Source organism: Parus major, chromosome 2 (genome assembly GCF_001522545.3).
Source record: "Parus major isolate Abel chromosome 2, Parus_major1.1, whole genome shotgun sequence".
NCBI classification, from domain to species: Eukaryota; Metazoa; Chordata; class Aves; order Passeriformes; family Paridae; genus Parus; species Parus major.
Window position 1 is genome coordinate 100,519,325 of NC_031769.1, and position 20,320 is coordinate 100,539,644.

The 20,320-nt window shown below is 42.1% G+C and overlaps 1 protein-coding gene across 1 annotated transcript in view; it reads right to left on the reverse strand.

The window, feature by feature from the left end:
• MTCL1 (microtubule crosslinking factor 1) overlaps window positions 1–4,923 on the reverse strand; it is a 48,844-nt gene extending 43,921 nt beyond the window's left edge. Inside the window, exons 1-2 of the mRNA XM_019005667.1 lie at window positions 4,887–4,923; window positions 2,752–2,826 (exon numbers count right to left, since the gene is read on the reverse strand). The gene's annotated coding sequence lies outside the window, so the exon portion shown is untranslated. The remainder of the gene's footprint in view (window positions 1–2,751; window positions 2,827–4,886) is intronic.
• Between the last annotated feature and the right edge of the window lie 15,397 nt (window positions 4,924–20,320).

Consider the following 20,320-nt stretch of genomic DNA (forward strand, 5'->3'; position numbering starts at 1 on the left):
GATTTTATCGTTGTTGGTAGGCCATGTGGACATATGTGCAATTATATATGGAAACTTCATTTCGGTCTCTGGAGCGCTGTTATCTTTCACAAGCACCATTTTGTTATAATTCCTAATAATGGAAACCAAATTCAGAGGAAAACATGACTGACTTTAATTGTTCACCCAGATCAGACTATGAAAAAAATAAAAATTACAAAACTAATTATGGCACAGCAATCTGAGGAAGTGATTTAATTTCTATAGCACGCATCCTAGCACACTGGTCTTCTATGTTACGTAGATTAATTTTGCCACATTCTATTTACATAAATACTAATTATGACTTAATTTCAGCTGTTAGTAACTGAACAAACACGAAAGAGATGAATTGTATCTGAACCCAGTCAGGTTTCTGATTGATGCTGCCTGCTACAGGTTGTGACTTTAAAATGCTAAATAGAAAAAAAAAGTTAACTTACATGTTAATAACATGATAGAGGTAAAAAGTAGTCAAACTTTATGTTAATATGTGGTTTTTATGGATAACCATGAGCCAAACACAACTGCAATCAGCTCATTTGGTCATCATGTTTCTAGCATCAGAAATATAAGTTTCACATTAATTCAAGCATGGTACTTTGGATTGATTAGAAGCAGAGCCTCTAGAAGATGGACTTTCTATCCTTTCTATTGTCTCCTTGCATTTCTTTCATACACATTTCTCTTTTTCACATGTATATTTATAAATTGCTTTTCTCTTTATAACTCAAAAGTGCAAATTAAGAATCAAATAAAAACTTGGCAAAATCCTATGCAGCCTCTGCTGGAGTCACTCTGAATGTTGGTAGCTTTGGCTGGATGAGGCTGTGTGATTAAAGCACCATCTTTGTCCAGGGCTGTGCAACACAATTACCTCTGGTTTTCCTCTCATGGTGAATCAGTTTATCCACAGAGCTCTAGGCTTTGCTTTTAGGGAAATACCAAGCTCAGAAGGAAAGTTACAGCCAGACCAGTGCTGCACATCAGAACCACCGGTGGGATGATTACTCCTGGTTGTTTATTTATTTATCTGTTAATAGCTGGTCTGAGATTTTCTTTACTCTGTTCTTGTAATCCTGCATTCTTTACCCGACTTCTTGTCTGCCTTTGGCTTCAAGAGCCCAGCTGCCTGTGGCAGTAGCTGGTGCCTTGCACCTCCCTGGCTGCAGGGAGCTGGAGCGATGCCCGAGGGAAGGGGCAGCCTGCCCCATCCCTCTGTTCCGCCTGGGAGCACCAGGGGCCCACTCCCACCCTGGGGTCAGAGGGACCTCCAGCCAGGCAGCCACTGCCTTTCAGACAGTACAAATAACAGCACTCAGGACAGCACACTCAGAGTTTTGAAGCTTTTGAAGAAAAGGGAAAGGCTTCGATGGGTTTAGGGTTGGGGCCCCGATGTTTTTTGCTCAGCATCACTGCACGTCTCAGTGCATCTGTGGAGTTAATGTGTTATTATTGCAGGACAAAACCACTTTTAACCCCTTTAATGACATTACTTTATTGCCAGGTTTTGTCTTAGCAATTATTATTTTTTTAAAAGGGATCAAATTTTCAAGTTTTGGTTTTTTTTGCAAGAGCTGAAACAAGCAAGATTTTTTTTTTCATTAAACAAACACAAGCCTCACACGAAACAACAGAGCTGATGGATGTTAATATTGCCTACTAAATACGGATCCCATCTGGAAAGGTGAGAAAGCTCCAGATCTTCCTCGCTTCCCTGACAGGGAACATCCCAGTCCCCTGACAGCATTTTTTCCAAAGGAAAAGAATGGTCAGGAGAGATTTATCAGCCAGATCTAAGCATGCCAGAAGGGTAGGACTCCAACCTTCATGCATCTGTCCCTCTAAAACTTTGTGTACAGAAATATCACCGATTTCTTGATCAGTTGAAACCAAGCAGAAACAGTGAGAGGGTGAGACACCCACACAGGTGAGCAGAGTTTTGACATATAAGGCAAACTAAAGAGAGGCCAAATCACTGAAATTAAGAATAGCTCATTATTAGTTAAATCATGAATGAAAGGACAGGAAAAAAAAAAAAAAAAGTAAAGAGGGAGAACAACCTTTCCATGGTTTTGGAGGAACAAGAGGCTAAAATCCCAGGGCCTGAATATGGGCAATGGCCTCCTGACTGTATTAAACATCCAGCATGTGGATGCTTTTCTAAAATGTGTACATAGGGAAAATCATATAGAAAGAAAAAGAAGGAACAGCAGTGCAAAGATGTGACAGTCACGGTGCTCAGTCATGGACTTTGAGAGATCATTAAGGATAAATGGGAGTTAATGATCAGCGATGGTGATAATTTGCATGCAATTGTGCTGTGGCTCTGCATGCCACTTCAGAGGGATGTTAATGGGTAAAAAAAGCAGAAGGAAAAAACCCAGATCCTTCCCTACGTAGTCTGCTGTCTAATTTAGACAAATGTAGAATGCACAGATAAAGAAATTAAGTGTATAGGAAAGAAATTAACCTAATTACGCAATGTAAATGCATAATGTATGAGAGATGTGATGAGAATGAAGAGCTGATCAAAAATTCCCCAATACAATATTTCTTTTCTGGCAAGAAGACACAAAGCAAGATACAGGCCAACACCATCTCCTCTACTACCACCACCAGCTCAAGGGAATTGCCAGGCAGAAGACTGGTAAGCAATTTTGGGGTTGCAAGTCTGACGACAAGGCAGTACAACCAGCACCCAAGCATCTGGCTGAGTGCCAGCACTCCTACCTTGCGCTGGAGAACCACTTTTCTTTGTGTTTTGCCTGGTGCCTGGTATTTTCCAAGATGCTCCGTTTTGCAATTCTGCTGAATAAAAACTTTTTTTCTTCAATACTGCTAGAGGTGGGAGAGTGCTACTACGAGTTCTGTTTTTACACAGCTTCAAGACAATCAACTTCATGGGTATTACTATTCGGTGTGCCCTGTGGTGGGTGTGAAGTTCCAGCTAACTTTCATGACAAGCTCTCAGTGAAAAGTGAAAACATCAGTCTTGCCACATGCTGTACGTATCTCTAAGCATGTGGATGCACAGAGTCTTAGTTTGAGGCCTTCTCAGTCACAGAGCATATAATGGGTGTTCAGTCTAGGTATTTAGGGTATCTGTCCCTGAAGAGTAACATTTTGAACCTCCTGGGCTGTGTCTGTACCACCTCTTTTGGGCCATGCCCAAGACCTGGCAGCTGTTTGACCAGGCCAAGCATTTGCTGTGATGTGCCCTGATCTCAACCAGCAAATACATCTGAATGGATGCCTGGGTTTGGAGACACTATGGGTAATATCCTAGAGTTGGGAAAAAGCCAGGACATGTACATATAGGCTGGGTTATGTTAGTATATAAGGTTATTTCTCAGTCTTTTCTATCCTAAAGAATTGGTGAAGAAAACTGGATGGCCACCTTGCAGAGTGCTGATGCAATGGTTTTCATTTCCAACCCCAACTCCTTTGCTTGCAAGACTTATGATGTGTGTGTAGAGGCTAAAAGTTTTTCTCTCCATATGGCTTCTGGGATCACTTCCCTTTGTTTGAAGTGGTGCTGAGCTCCCACGTGGTTACTCAGTTAATTTTGTGAAGTCCTTTTTAAGGCTTTCCAAAGGAAACTGTAGCTGCTCTTAACGCCTGGATTTGGGTGGAGAAAGCAAGCACGAGAATCCATTCTCTATGCACAGCTCTGTTATCTCCAGGAATGAGGAAGGGAAGGACAGTGCTGCCCACAAACCCCAATGGACACAGCTGTGCCTTCATGTAGTTTCATCTGTAAATTGCCCAGTGTGTGGGCATGTGTATATATTTCATCCATACATTTTACATACTCACAGAAAAACAAACTCTGGCCTGACTGACAACTTAAATAATTCTCCATAGCAAGTGCCCCATTTTAAGGTATGATTAAGCCATGCTTGTGTCATCTTGGAGAGGACTCTCAGTCTGCTGTGTCCTGGGAAAGCAGGCTGAAGTGCCCTGGCCACGGGCCAGTCCTCCAGTATACCCACTCAGCTGCCTGCCTTACCCCCTCAAGTTCAACATATTGTAGTGATTTATTATGGTTTCTCTTACAAATCAATGGATTTTAAGACTAGACAACCCATAAGTCTCGGCAGTGTACACTGAGCCTGCCAAGGGGGCAGCAGGGGAAGCACAACCCTTCTCTAATGAAGGCACAATGTCTCTCCTGGCTCCTTTCCCGGTGAGGTGAAATACTATCCCCATCTCTCTGGCTATAAACAGTAACTGTGAGGGTGCTGGGAAAAGCTTTAACTCCTACAGTCAGCACGAAAAGCAGAGGAAACCAGGCAGACTGCTTTCCTGAGAAGGACTGACCAACGAGATTCCAGTAAAACCCGTGTCCAAAGAGAGACTGAGCGGGCAGCTTAGGCTCTCTGTGGTACCTCAGCTTTGTGGTACCTCAGCTTTGTGGTACCTCAGCTTTGGGGAGCACGAGTTCCTGCAACATCAGGGAGATGAAGCCCTGTGACAGGAGAGCTCGCGAGGTGTCGTTGCAGTGCGTGAGCTGCATTGCTGCCAAGACACTCATTAGCACAAAATCTCTGGCATGGTGTATAAATTTAGTTAGTCCCTAAGCTATGGTCCAATTATTTTGTGAGGCAAGGTGATTTGCTCTTCCTATAGAGAACCTGCAGCCTGAATCAATGGATACAAGCACAATGAACCTGAGAAGCTGCACAGTTTAGAGACTGCACTTTTGTCCTAAATTGCTTCTACATTATCTCTGGGAGGTCTCAGTAGATTAAGGCCTAATTGCACTCAAGTTAATATACCTGATGGCCCTGTCAAAACCCATAAAAATAAATTTTGAGTTGCATCATGTGATTTTGCTCTAAGTTCTATGTTCATGGAAACCATACCTGGGTAAATGTCTTTTTTTCTTTGTGGATTTCTCTGCTGCCTCTCCTCTTCAGGGAACTCTGCAACAGAAGCAATGCTGTGTTATTGATAAGATAAATACAAAGTATGTTTGGCAGGTTTCACCATTACATGATTAATTTAGGAGAGAGAAAGAAAGAATATTCTCCCAAATATTCTGGGAATTTAATTTTTCATAATAATCCTTAAAGAACAAGATGATCAGGTCCTTGTCAGGGAATCTTTTAATGCCCAAAATTTCCCACCAAAATAAGGAATAAAATTAGTTAAAACTTCACATAGGGGGGGAACATTCCCCCCTTTTCTTCTATAAGCCACCACAATTTTTGGCTAAACTTTCTTTTTGCATGGGTCAGTGATTCATGTTTGATTAATCCAGGGCAGAAGTCCAAGAATCTTACTCACAGTTGATGTGAAACACATTGTGGAAACCTCAGAGGAAAGCAACCCCACAAAAATAGGCAAGCACATGCATGTATGTGGCATAGCATAATTTGTTAATCCATGCTAAGAAACATACTGAGGAGCCCAGATAAAGACGAGATAATTCTCCAGGTATTTTTGAATTTACTTTATAAACCAGACTCGATTGGTTTTGCAAATCTTTATATCCCTTTTTATGCAAATATTTTTAAGACGTGGATATGATGTCATCATCACTGCTTCACTGAGAAACCTCTCATTTCCCAAATGGAAAAGCATAGTTTTCCTGAGAAGTGAGAGGCAGAGCACCATCCGGATGTTACCGAAGTTTACATGTGTGTCAGGACCAGTTTCCAAAACAGTGTGAGCTGGGCCTATTTAGAAAAGGCATAAACTTGACACTTTTCAGATTGAGGTATCAGAGGGGATCAAAAGGTATCAAAGGAAAAAAAAGCAGAAAGCTGGAGATTGTAGAATTTTAATTCAAAGCAGTCTGAGTTGCTCTGTGACCAGAGCCTGAAGGCTGATACTCCCCACATCACCCTGATCTTCTGACCTCTTTTATTTATTGCTCCTGTTTATACTTGCTCTGTGGGGGACAATTTCCAGCTGAGGTAAAGCCTGGGCTGTCATGGGTTGCCCACAGCTGGCAACAGTGGTTGCCCTCGTCCTCTGGTCCATGTGATGGAGCAGTGTCCCTGGACCAGCTCCCATGTCAGGTGGGCTAAATCCCAGTCTCTGTAACCCACTCTAACCCAGCACTGCAAAACATGAGCCCAGCGAAGAGGAAGGGAAAGGAGGGAGAGGCATCCTGTAAATTAGCCAAGTCCAGTCTTGTGGCCAACCATGAGCTGGCAGAAAACACGATGTGAGCTCGGGGACCAGCAGACACACCACATACCAATCTGAACCAAAAGCTTTCCCTGGCTTTGTGGCTTCTGCCTGTTCAGCTATGCCGCTACTCCACATTATAATTATTGCACACTAAGACAAATCTCTCCTTCTACTCTTTGTTATACACAGATAAGTAGTTAAAACCCATTCATACGCAGCACCATATGCCCAAGACATACTACAGTTTATTTTTGCTAATCTGCTCTCAACTTTAATCCAGTGATTTCCTGCAACTAATGAAGCTGAGTAAGAGAAATGTGTTTTTCTGGATACTGAAACAGTTCAATGAAAAAAGACCTTAAACACTAAAATCATCATATGAAAACCTGTTACACAAGCTTAGGCAGGATAAACAGTTACTGTTCTCTCTCTCTTTTTGCTTTTTCTTTTTTTAAATGTGGTGTTATTCTGGAAGAAGATATGCAACTGAAAGTAATCACCAGTCAGCAGCATCACCCCCTGGCACGCAAGAGGGGTCATTCTGGTTGAAGAGAGATGGAGCATAGCCCTGGTCCTCACACTCACTTCTTTTTCATGTGACTTCAAGCAAGAACAACTTGAGTAAAATGAGGTTGCCTGGATACTGCATTTAATTTGTAAGCCCTTAGAGTCAGGGATGAGGCTATCAATTTCTGTACAGGCCTCAATGCCCAGTTGTAGCAAATAGCTACTCATCATGCTAGAAATGAAAAGCCTTGTGCCAAATGCTAAAAACCTCTTGCTCTTACCTGTAGGCAAAAGATTACACTTAGACACATCCAGCTTGAGGAGCTAGGGGATATAAATACACGGACTGTGGTGTGCAACATAAAGCAATAAAGACTCTGGTGTGTAGTACGGGATAATACTTGGAAAACAAGGGGAAGGGAATTAAAATGTAGGTAGCTGACATGGATCACCAGCTGAGATACAGGTAGGTAGCAATCCAGCTTTGGAAACTGTAAGCTCCACTCCTCGCTGAAACAATGAATTTCACAGATCCAGACTAACAGGTTTGCAACATACTGCCCTAGATGAGGCCTCATTTTAAGCATTTTCACACTGTCCCGTTTGGATTTGCATAAGAACAACTCTGTAATCAGTGCTCAGGTGGGAGACTGCTTTGTATTTCCATAAGGCAGAGACTCAACCTTAGGCTGAGTCTGTCCTCAGTTTAAGAAAAAGATGGGAATATTTACCTTTGGGGACTGCCAGTGGATTACAGGGAGAAATTTCCCTCACGTGTATCAGTGGAGGACTTGAACACAAGCATGGCAACAAGGGACTGCCTGGCCATAACCCCCTAAGCCCGGTATGAAAACAAGGCAGGATCTCCATTTCAGCACTATGGGACCAGGCTGCATGTGTGTATGAAACACCAACCAATACAGCTGCTGTTTTAGCTGAACTAAGGGCAGAGGCTGCTGCTGCTGCTAAAAGTAAGGAGACGTGCTACAGGCCTAAATCATTTAAAATGAAAAATGGTCCAATAAATGAGCATTTCTCTTTGATGTATAGGAGGAGATTGGCATCAGGAGCTGATATGAATTAATGCTAGAAGGAATACTTCTATACTGCTTTCTATACGCAAGAGACCAGCCAGGGTTGGCTGTCTACCAAAAAGTCTTTCAATGATGGTTAAACAAGATTTTATTAGTCCTTTGGTTAACAGAGTCTCTTAAGAAAGTGATTACTTGTGCAGCCATTCCTACCTCCACAGCTGCACTGCAATTTGGAAGATGGACCACTTGGCTACCAAGGAGAGCTTATGTATGGAGGCCCCGTGTATTAAAAGTTAAACCTCCCAAAATATTATTAGATGTAGGGATTAACAGTATAACAGTGGGAAGAGAAACAATTATTTTTACTTTCCCTAGGAGCCTAGCAGGGCTGGGAAGAGGCAATTTGCATCTTCTGATAAATTCAATTTTTAACAGGTCAGAGAAGAGTCCTGCAAACTGAGCATTGAAAGCGAAACCCACATGGGGGACTGCAAGCAGAAGTCAATGCACAGGAATTGGAAGTTGAGCAAAATATGGAAATAAAGTTTGAGTTAAGAACAATTGTACATGTAAACACATGATAGACTCCAAGTTTTCATACTGAAGCAAGTGCAGAGTAGGATGAGAACAGAGCTGTGAACAGGCATTGGTAGAGAAGGATTTGAAAAATGAGAGAACCAAGAGTCCCTGAGAGCTGCCATCCTGTCACTTTATTCACTGCTGCTGAGAGGAGCAAGTAATTTGGGTGGCAGTCTGGCATCTGCAGGCAAGCGTGGGCTTGCTATCATATGTGCATCAAACTGAACCTGCAAAATCCAGTAGTCACTCACTGAAGTGACAATGTCTGCAACTCAGAAATGGAGAGGCTGGATTGGAAAGTCCAGCCCTGAAGGCAGTTTCTATTACTGTGATGTGTGAGGAATTATGCACCAGCATCACTGACACTTATGAGCTGTATAAATAATGTTCTGTCCCAATGATGGGTTGCTACCGATTGCTTTGAAATGGATAATCACAATTTTCATTTGCATTCATTAGAAGATACTGCCTGTGAGGGACCTGACAGTATTTTAGAAAATTATGCACAAGTGACCGAATCCACTTTCTCCAAATCCAGCAGCAGGTGAAGCAGACCACTTGCAGATTACCAAAAACTGCAAGGCTAACAGCTTCAGAGCTGCACACTGGCATTTCATACCAACAGCTAAATTCTTGCTAGCTGTTGGGGCCTCTCATGTTCAAGAATGAACAAACCATCCAGAGACACATAATCTCTGCCCCACAGAATGTGACTCATCAAGAGGTCTTGCCAATGGAGCAACTTTTTCATAGCACTTACTCTCCAAGAAGCACCAGTGGTTTAAATGAAAGTAATTGTGCTTGGCATCTATGTGAATCAGAAGAAAACCAGATCCTCTTGTTAACAGATGGTCAGAGGGTGGATTTATCCCCAAGAGATGTAAACCAGTGTTCATTAACTGCACCACTAATCAGGAACGCTTCACTATGAGTGTTTTCTAAGCATTGTGCAGGATGGCATAAGAAGATTCTATCAGGAGATGAAAAAGGGTGGGGATCTCCATATTCTTTCTCCAGCAAACCTCATCCACACAAATTAAGCTCTGTTGGCCAGTGCAGGCTGTTTCCTTCTTAACTTTTTGCAGCTTTGGACTTGCCAGACCCTGACACCGAGGATGTACATGATTCTCCTTCATCTCACTGTTTTAGAGTTATCCCTGTTTGTCCAGTCTTCCAGATAAAGGCAAAAACCCTTTGTGCAGAGGTCTGCCACTCTTAAATCAGTGATTAATAAACTCTTCTAAGAAGAAAAGAATATGACCTGGATAATGACCAGGACCTGTTTCTTTAGAAGGGGCAGATTTCGGCTGTCACACTGCACTGTCCTTTACTGTTACCTGCCCACTTGGGAAAAGGAAGCATTTCCCATTTCTGTAGCAATATCCCTTATTTAAGGTAGAACAGGGTGGCTCTACATTCTTTCTTGAGGCCCGAAGTGTCTCTAAGTCCCAAGTATTTGACTGAAGTTTTGCTTTGCTGCCACCCCATTCTTCTGTATTTCAATGGCTGAGGCAATGAAAGTACAGCTTTTTCTTTGTGAACTCTTGTACATATCTACAGGATGGTTAATAGAACTGGAAAGTACAATGAAACTCTAATTGCTTTTCAATTGCTGTAGGCCCTTGAAAAAGATATCTCACCAAGCCCTGATAAAACTGGGCTTGACGCAAGTGATCTGTATCTCCATTCATTCCCCTGTGTGTTTCATTTACTAGAAACCTCTAAATACTGTGATATTCATCATTCACATGACCTAGCAAAGCAAGCTATGTCTGAAATATCATAAGCATTACAGTTCAGGATAAAAGGCATCCCTTGAGTAAAAGAGCAGCAAAGCACACTAGCTTTCAGCACCAGCTTAAATTTCCCTAACGCTGCATTACTCTATTGTGCTAAGCTTATGAACAGGAGCCTCTTTCTTCTGCCTCCCGCTATGAACACACCACACTGTCTGTCTCATGTGGCTTCCTGGTGCCCTTCACATGCAGGCTGTGATATTAGCTGCCCTGGTGTTTACAAATAATGTGGTGTGACAGGTCTGGGAGTGTGCTGGGGAGGGAAGCAGCAGGGTTGCACCTGCTGTCTGCAGCCCTGGAAGGTTAGACAGCAGCTCTTGGGAGGATGGGAGACAGCTGGGTTGGCTCTGTGTTCAGTTCACAACACACCATTTCACTTATACAATATTTGGTCAGTGGAGGCTGATAAGGGGACCAGAAACCAACATAATAATTCTTATTAATTAAATAATTACTAAATAATTACGGAAATAATTGGTAAAGGATATAGCCCAGAGATATAATAATTGTTATCATATAATAAAATAAATCTTGCAACAGACAACTATGATTCTAACCACTAATGCGTATCACTGTCTTACACAGTTCTTCTGCCCAAACATTTCATAATACCTTGTTAAATTCATTAAAATATATTTTAAAGTCCCTGTTTGTCCAATTTTGTTAAGATATAAAAGATCCCGATTACATTACATTTGTCACAATACATAAAGAAAATTGTAACACACCGAGACCAGACTTTTCTCTCTTCTGGGGGTCCTATTTCAGGTGAAGGAAATCAGAAAGAAGCCAGGCAGATGATTGCAGACAGTGCTGCTTTTTCCCCCTCCTGCTACACTAGGAGAGTGACACTGATGTGTCAGGAGCAAACACATCCCTCCAAGCCTTGTCACCCTTCTGCTTGCACAGCCATTAAATGTGAGTTGTGCACACTGTGCCCGTTCCTTAACCCCGCACCACAGGCACTTGTGCTAACCCTCTGCCCGGCCACCACCTGAGCCTGAGGAGGAATCCACTGCTGCCACATCCCTCACAATCCTGCCAGGCAGGAGCAGCATCCACGCCAACCACAGCACTGGGCTGCTGCCAGGCCTCTGCTGCTCCATCTCCCACCACATTATGCCTGCAATGCCCATGGTAACCATGGCTAGGACCACCCTCCCCACTGGCACAGGAGGCAGGAGCAGCACCCCAAATTCCTCCACATCAGCTGAGCCGCAGTGACCAAGCACCAGCCCGCACAAGGGAGCCATGTCAACCTGCACCCTCCCTTTGGGAAAGAACTTGTGGAAGAGTCAGGCTTAATCCGAGTGGTATGTGCTGTGCTGACACTGCCTGAGCCCTCTAATTACCTCGTTAGTGTAATCCCCTAGCAGACAGCCCGTGAAAAATGTGCTGGGCACTATGTACACACAGAAACAGACCTGTCCTGAAACAACTTGGCAACAGGAATGGTGCTCATCATCAGACACAAAACCCTATGGAAAGACACACACCTGGTGCCCATAGCGCAGGAACACTCCAGCATGCCCAGAGGGAAACAACGTCTCTCACTGTGAGGGCAGGCACCCAGCCAGCCCCTTGGCCAGCAGCGGTGGTTTGGGCTCCCTTCTCCACCTCTCTGGACCAAACAAGAGTTGCAAAACTCACTGAGAAGATGAAACAACTTGTAAAACCTTTTTAAGGCCTTCTTCTCTCTTGTGATGGCTCTTACTGCAGTAGCCTGAGCAAAATAGACAACTGCTGGAAAAAGCCACCCCTGACGTACCTGCCCTGCCATCCAGCATCCACCTGGCACTGCTTGGCATCACCTGCATCACCCAGTGCTGAATGTAAACTGCCTGAAAACAGAGGTTGATTGTCCCTCCCTCCTGTTCTCCATGCAAAAATGCTTCCCCAGAATGCTTTACTGAATGGGACTGCAGGCCAGATAGTGCTCAGAGATGGGATTGGGAGTTTGCATTCCCAAAGGAAAACAGAACAAGAGCCTTTATTGCTGGTCACTGCACACCCAGCATGGCATTTTCTGTAGCACAGCCAACCTATTACAAGCATAAATATTGTTTGGGGATTTTTTGTTTTTGTTTTTTTTTCCAGAAGAAGAGTAAGTAAGCAGTATATACACAGGGAATAGATACCCGCTGTCCAGTCACAGAGGTTGAGTCTGCTAATTCTCTGCACCAAGACTTTTTAGAAAGTAATACTATGTAGTTGGCAGTCCCATTATCAGGACAGGCTTCAGAGGACTGGAGAAACAAACAGTTTGACAGTGATGGGACAAAACAGAGTTAGACATGATATAGACAGTGCTGATAAAAGAGAGGAGAAAAGCCAAGTAAAGCTGCAAGCCCATACTAGGTTAGGAAGTTACTGCAACCATAAGGAGAAAACACACAGCTCTGCAATCTCAAGGTTTTGGGACTGAAGAGCAAATTTCATAGAATCTAGAAAAAAGAAGAATTTTTGAAGTTTTTTTGCAGAGAAAGATATTCACAACTGCACAACATCTGTGCTGTCCACACTAATAGATCAACAGCCATAGAATTGTCTTTACACTGGGGATGGAAAAGAAAATTTTCCTTGAGTAGACAGCTATAGATGCAAGCATTTCAATCTCCTCTGGATTAGAGCAACTTGCTGTTTCTATGAAGCATTAAATAAAATTCTAAAGAAGCAGAGAGATTAAAGGCCAACTTCAATGATCCCAAACAAACGTGTCCCAGATCGTCTTTGTAATCCTCAGTTGACCATCTATTATTTCACAATTTTAAGGACATTGCACTCTGAAAAAGGGGGATTATAAAAATAGAGCAAAAAGACAGCAAATTCACACTTGGATAGCTGGTGACATTTTTGAACTTTGGATAGCTGCTACCTGCGATGCACTTTCCTATACATCATTCCATGCATACAACAATTTACTGCCAGGTAATGGGTCACCCCCAAGACATTTGTATTCAGCAAGCCATAGGAGCCACAGTTCAAGGCCAAATAAAGTTTGTTCTGCTACAATGAACAAGGCCATCAATTATAGGAATGAAATTCAAGCCAGAGTGTAGCACTTGTAATTAAAGAAACAGTGAAACCAGGGCAGGCACAAGTGACAAGAAGGGGACAGAGCTCCTCCAAGCATGTCAGTGCAGTGCCCACCCACTCTCCCAGCATATTCTGTGAAGAAAGAGTTGCCCTCATGGGAGATAGGTGCTAGGCTACCTATGTGCCAAACTGCAGCTGGAAATAGACAGGAGGAAAATAAATTGTAGGGGGGCATATAATTGCAAAATCCGTGTTTCCTTAGTAAAACCAGTCTACAAAGATGTGTCAGCAGCAACCCTGTAAATATCAAATGAAAAACTCTACATGATTGATACAGCTTCACAAAAATGTGCTTAGAAAGGAGTATGACAAGCCCAAGTGGGAACACAGTGCTTCAAACATTAAATTAAAAATGCACAGAACAATTATAAATATTCCACAAATGCTTACAGCAAAATAATCTGCTGTGAAGCATGATTCTGAGGAGACCTCAACCTGTGCAGGTATTTGGGTTACCCTTAACTATTTTGCCTGTTCCTGGGGCTGGACTGTGATTGCCTGGGAATCTCTTCTGATTGCCTATGGGGAGCTGGGGTGGTCTGTAAGTGTGCAGGGGCTGCACTCTCTCATGCTACTGCTGCTTTGAAGCCTAAAACAAGCTGCTTCAAGCTCCTTGCTGGGATTCTGGGTCTCTGCCTCTGGATACAGAAGGCTCCTCTGACTCGGTGGACAAAAGGACAAAATTAAAGACAAATTGTGCATTTCTGTGTGTTATGTAGGGAAGTGAGACACAGGAGCAGGTCTCAAAGGTCTCAGCCCTCTGGGAGTGGCTCCTTGAGAGATGGGTGAAAGCAGGGTTTGGGATAATGTTTCTTGGTCTGCTCTGTCGCTCCTGGGAAGGACAGACAGCTTTTCCATGTTTTGACAGGGGAGCTGACTGCCCTGAGCCTCCCCATTGCACTGCCTCAGTGCTTCAAAGAGCTGGTTTCTGATGAGGCAATGGTGCTCAGCACCTGCCCAAAGGAGAAATTCACAGCTTCTACTTTGCTGTATTCATCCCTCTCTAAATGCATCCTATTTGAGGCCTAAGTCCTGCACTTTGTTTTGACACAGATTTGTTACAAATTACAATGTTTTCTGTGTTTTCTTTTTCAGTGAAGAATAGAAGGAAAAAGAGGATGAGCCATTTTTATTCCCTTAAATCAGGAAAAGGACTAGTTTCCAGACTATACTGAGAACTTACCCCACTGTTTTCTTCTCTGCCTTTCTTGCTAATATCAAAACAAGAACAAGAATAGTAACATGGATGCACTTTAAAAAAAAATCCAACCAACCAACCAAAACAATAATCATTCCACATTTGCATGCTCTTGTGTGGGGTGAGCTCCAGTCACACAGCCAACAAACAGGGCTGGTTTCAGGAGCTGCACCTGGATAAGAAGCCTTCTACCCTCCAGAAACTGTAGGATTCACCAGAGCAGTGCAAGGTCACCACAGCCATGACCAGTCCCAAGACAAGGCAGTGAGCAGGAAGGGACAATGTCTGCACTGTTAGGCAGCTTGGGAAACTTGTACCATTCCTCTTCTTTTGGGGGAATGAATCTATGGTACTTTTATTATGAAATTATTATGATAACAAATGAAGACTGACAGCTAATGGGCCCAACCCCAAGTATAGAATAAAATACAAAAAAGGTGAGCAGCACTGTTGACTTCACCAGTCCCTGAAAAATTATGCCAGCCAATGTGTCCTTGGCTGTAACTATACACCAAAACATGGGGGAAGAGCTTATGTATCCCTTTGCAGAGCTTGTTCTTGTTGCTGCCTAGGAAAGGAGGTTTCTGAAGATGATTTGCAAATCAGCTTCTGAAAAGGCATTTTTAGACAGTAACTCCAAAGACCTTCTAATCTCTGTGCACTTCTCATGCACTTCTCTACATCAGAGCAGGAACATCCTGATGTGCTTTGTATTTGATTTGCCTACTCCTAAGAACCGCTTCATATGTGGAAAGCTTTGCAAAGCACTCAGGTATAGCAAAGCAGCTCTTGCTGGGGACTGCAGGCTGGGAAAATGATCAGGGGAAACACCCTTTTTCATCCTTCTTGACCAAAACTTAAAGTAGCACTCTGATTTTCTTACTATAAATCAGCATATGAGGTACAGGGATTTTACCACTTACAAATGGCTAAATACCGGGTACCAGAGTGGAATTTGATTCTGTGCCGAAATCATACCCATCTCCACCTCTTTAAAGCCTTTAAAAAAAAAAGCCTCACATTTTCATTAACTTCAGGGAAGCTTGGACTAAGGCCTCAGGCAGTGTAAGACTCTCATTGTCTCCACTGAAACAGGGGTTTATAAGAGACTGGGCATCATTCAGGGGTTGCTGCAGAGAGGTATCTAATTAAGAACAACTAATCCACAATTACTGTTGTTCTGCTGTGATTAAAAGAAAGGCAGCAGGGATGCCTGATGAAAGGAGGCGATCAGGTCACATCCTGAAGCCCTACCAAGGTCTGACAGGCAAGGATACAAATCTAGGATTATTATACAAAGCTTGAAGAAAAAGCAAGTGCAGATTTGGTAAGGGACTTGATAAATCTTCACCTCTTTTCTCTGACTGGCAAAGCAAAGCAAAAAAGGAAAAGAAAAAGGAAAACTTCAAACTATGAGCTAAATATTCTTTCTCTGCCACTGGTCAATGCAAGAATTCACAAAAAGCTTTTACTCTCCCAGGAATAACGAAATGGAAATGCCTGGGCTAGATCAGTGGAAGAGCTTTTGAACTGAAACATGGCAGCTAATAGCAGAATAGGCTTTATACAGCCTGGGTGCAGAAGATTAATGACTATGAATAATATGTATGCATTAGAGTGAATAATGACAGCCCTGAAGAAGGACTGGCAGAGACTGACAATTTTTTTTAGATCATTATTTCTCAAATGACAGAAACTATTACAATGAGGAAATTCACGCACTTTTCATTTTTCTAATTAAAACATGAAAACTGTTTCTCTCTACCACTTAATTCATTGTTGGCTCTTTCTTTCTGTCTCCTTGGCCATCTGGAAAAAGCATCACCTCACAGGTAAGCTTTCCTTTAGCTTGCTTTCTTTTAGTTGAGGGCCCAACCTATCTCAAAGGTTGCTGCCATGTCAGTGCAAGGCCAAAAAGAGCTATTTTAAGGATTTCCACCACAAAAGAACTACATAATTTGAATTCTTGGTGGTCCTAAAGCAGGCATGTTAAGGTCACCACCTGGGTACATGCTCTGCTAATGACCAAGTAAGGGGAATAAAACTGCTTGTGGGACTTTTCATGTGCCTGCTCATTAACAGCACAAATTTTACATGATTATGCGTTTTGTGGAGGATTTTGATAAAATGTTCATTTTTAGTCTGTTCTTATAAGTCTCAGTGTAGTGATTTTTTTGCTTGTTTGATAAACCTGAAGTCCCTGGATTGTATTGTAAGCTCTTTTCTAAGATTCTGCCAGTCTTGACACCTAAAATATTGGGAGAGACAGAAAAATAAAACCACAGGCAATTAGCAGCTGGTCTCAACCAACACTTACTTTTCCTTCCCTGGCTACCCAACCTTTCTAGGCTCCTGAAGGCAGCTCTGAGATAAACAGAAATGGAGAAGCACCCCTTTTTTCTGCCTGTAAATCCTCAAAGTGTGGCAAAGTCCAGGTCTCCCTCTCCAGACACTGATTCTCCCCCATCTTTGACAGTGTTTTGCCTCTAAATGCAAAGCAGGGGGTAGAGTATTCTTGTCCTGAGGGGGACACTGGACCTCACTTATTGGGATCAGCAAGTGAGGAGTGAAAGACCTCAGAGACCCACAGCAGCTCTTCAAAAAAGAGCCCAAAACCAAAAAAAATAAAATTAAAAAAAATTAAAAAAAAAAATAAAGAGAGAAAAAAAATATTAGAAAAAAAAACCCAAAACAGAAAAAGGTAGGACATAAATGAGGGCAAAGTTTGCAGCATACACAAAAACACCATGAAAAAATCTTGACTGTTCAATATTTGCACATCTTCAAATTCACTTCAAATTCACATGGAGTTAAATTAAAAAAAAGATCTCAGACAGGCACACAGCACTTTCCCTCTCCCATACACAAACATGTTCCTGCTACCTGGGTCACCTGTCAATGCAGGAAAAGCTCTTCCTGGCCACGCCAAATGCCCTGAATGACACCCAATTTCCTAATCTGGCTTTGTTATTTTCTCCTTATTTTGCATATAACTAGAGTATGAATTTATAACGTTTCCATTTACATAGAAAAACTGGAGAAGGCAGTTTGTGCACCAGAAGGAGACAAAGAAACTTGAAGTAAACGTAGATCTAGAATTACGCAAAATAAAACTCTAATTGAGATAATTATTGTTAATGACTTGGAACTGCAACTCATTTGGATGAATCCTCCTCAGATTTTGCCTATTAATTTCCCTAACTGTCAACATCAAAATGGCAGGTTTTAGCCAAATAGTCTAGCCTTATAAGAAAATAGATAGGAAATGAAAGAAATAGAATGAAAGTTTGTTGCAGCCTTGAATTCTAGGAGGAATGAAATATCACTTTAATTAGAAGGTATATACTTATCTGAAATCTCCTCCCCACTTTTCAGATAATAATAAAACTACTTACACTTTAGGAATAGCAAATGATTGATTCTGACTGGTGCTTAAAGAAAATACTTCTGGTTTTTAACCTCACTTTTTGCCACTGGGCTCTCTACAGCATTATGTGCACTCTATCACTTGTTGCTATGATTGCAGCAGTGCCTTGCAGACACTGCAAGATGAAAAAAGTAGTCTTTACACTCCTTCCAAATGGCTTAGCAGGGATTCTCCTCAAAAAATGAAACTTTTTGAACAACATTTGACAACACTGAGGCATAAAAACAGTTCTATCAACAAATGAGAGAAAAATAATATCAAAATAAAACTAAAACCTGGTCCACCCACAACCAAAATTCAGTACCCATTTTAATTTCTGCAGAGTGAAGTGAACCTATGGAATTCCCTACAGCTCTTCATGCTCCAGAGTTGTGCTGCACGTATTGATGTGAGCGGTTCATTATTCCTCATGCAAGGCATCCCACAGACCTCACTTCAGTAGGAATTGCAGAATCACAGCCTTATTATGGGCAGGCCCAATATTTATGCACGCTTGTCAGATTTCACACAGCTCCTCTGAATGGCATGCTCTCCTCTGGTCCTGCCTTTCCCCTCTTTAGGTGCATCTTTCTCTCCTCTGGTCCTGCCTTTCTCGTCTTTAGGCACTTCTTTCTCTCCTCTGCCCTCTAACTTCTATGTGGCTTTTCATAGTAAGTGTGAATTTAGCAAGCTCACACATAGGACTGTTCAGCTCTCACAAGCAACTCTGGACATGTTCATTACGACCCCAGGCTGAAATATTCAGTCACACAATAAACCTGTGAGGGAGGGATGCTCGCCAGCCAACACTAAGGAGCTGAGCCCAGGGTAAGGGCTGAGGGAGTGGAAGACTTTTAAAACTTTGCAATTACTGTCTGCAAATAGTCTGCAGAAAATACTCCAGGCCACCAGCTGGTTTTAGTTCCACTAAATATTTTAAAGAGCAGCTTTGACAAGATTTTCTTCTGAACTAACTGCTCTTCTTCCTAATTATTTTTTCTGGAAACAGTATTCTCCATGGATGCCAGGGGGCTCTGATTTCCTTAAGAATAACAAGGCTTTAATACCAGAGGATTGGAGATTAGAAGGAGTGCCAGGTGTCCCTGCACGCTGCATGGAGGGACCAATGTCCCCAGCACTGCTGTTGCATTAACACATTCACAGCACAGAACAGCACTTCTGGATATATTTCACAGCAAGAAACTACATGGGGCCTAATGCAGGAATGATCTCCAAAAGCAGTATTTTCCTTTTGTCTAGATTTTAACAAAGAACGCAAATGCATATAGGGTTTTATAGTCTGAATGTTTCTGTTCAAATCTTTTGATTCAAAAGCCTTTTTTTTCTCAAACACTGATCATGAAAGCAGAACCTAAAATCCAACCAGTCCTTTTCTGAATCAGTACTTTGGGTACAACAGTGCAATAATGTCACCTAAGGGGTTACAGTTTTTAAGAGCATTGCTAGCTCTTACATTGTTACTTGGTTATTTCAGTCCTTTAAAAATGAAAACAAAAAAACCAAAATCAACATCTAAAAATGCAGTTTTTAGATGTTTCTTGGTAGTACTACTGACTTGGTAGCTTACAGTAAGATGGGTGCTCCCACATTAAGGACGGAGTGGTATTTTCAGCTTTTCTGGAAATTTTTTACTGTTTTGTTTCCTTATGCTCTTTCTGTTGATTTACTGTCGGTGTTTCACCTCAGAGAGATTAATTTTGAATAATTGAAATGTCAGACTCCATTGAAGCCTCTTTGTCCTCTCCCACATGACACACTAGCTGAACATTGATGTAGCCCAAGCAAAAAAGGGTAACTAGCAACAAAGTGGCCCTAGAGCCCACACTGCTGATGCAAATTTCTTCAAGTCATGAGCTTTAAACCTCATTATGCTTGGATGTTTGTGCAAATGTGCCTGGGTCTTTGTGCACAGTTGTAAAAAGCTGCTAAATGAAGAGAAGTGATATTGATTTTTCTCTCTTTTCACACAACTGGATATTTATGATGCAAACAACCCCTAAAATATATAGACTTTCTTGAAGAGACTTGAAGAGGCTGCACAGTCAGCAGAATCCCAAAGTTCAGCTGCAAAGGTCAGGCAGACACACAGAAAAAGGAAGAAAAATGTCCTGACACTACACCCACTTTGGAGGAAAACAAGCAGTTTATTCTGCAAGAGAGGTCACAATTTTGATTTCTTTGCAACCCCCCAAAGCAGCAGATGCAAACATGGATGTCGTACACAAGAATGCTGAGATTTTGTTTAACACCAATTTGTGTACAGCCTAACTTCTAGAGTGCAGTTTGCTCATGTATGTACCTCACAGAATTTTCCTAGGATTAAATCTTTGCAAGGATTAATCTTTAAATCTGTGTTTTGAAAAGATCTGCATATCATACGTAGAATAACAGCTAGAGTTAAGGTCACTTGATAACTCGCCAGGCAATAGGAATTAAAAGATGAACTGTTGTGTAATTATCTTATGCTGCATTTAGAAAAATTGTCTCTTATTATCCTGGGATAAAACCTGAGTATAATTTG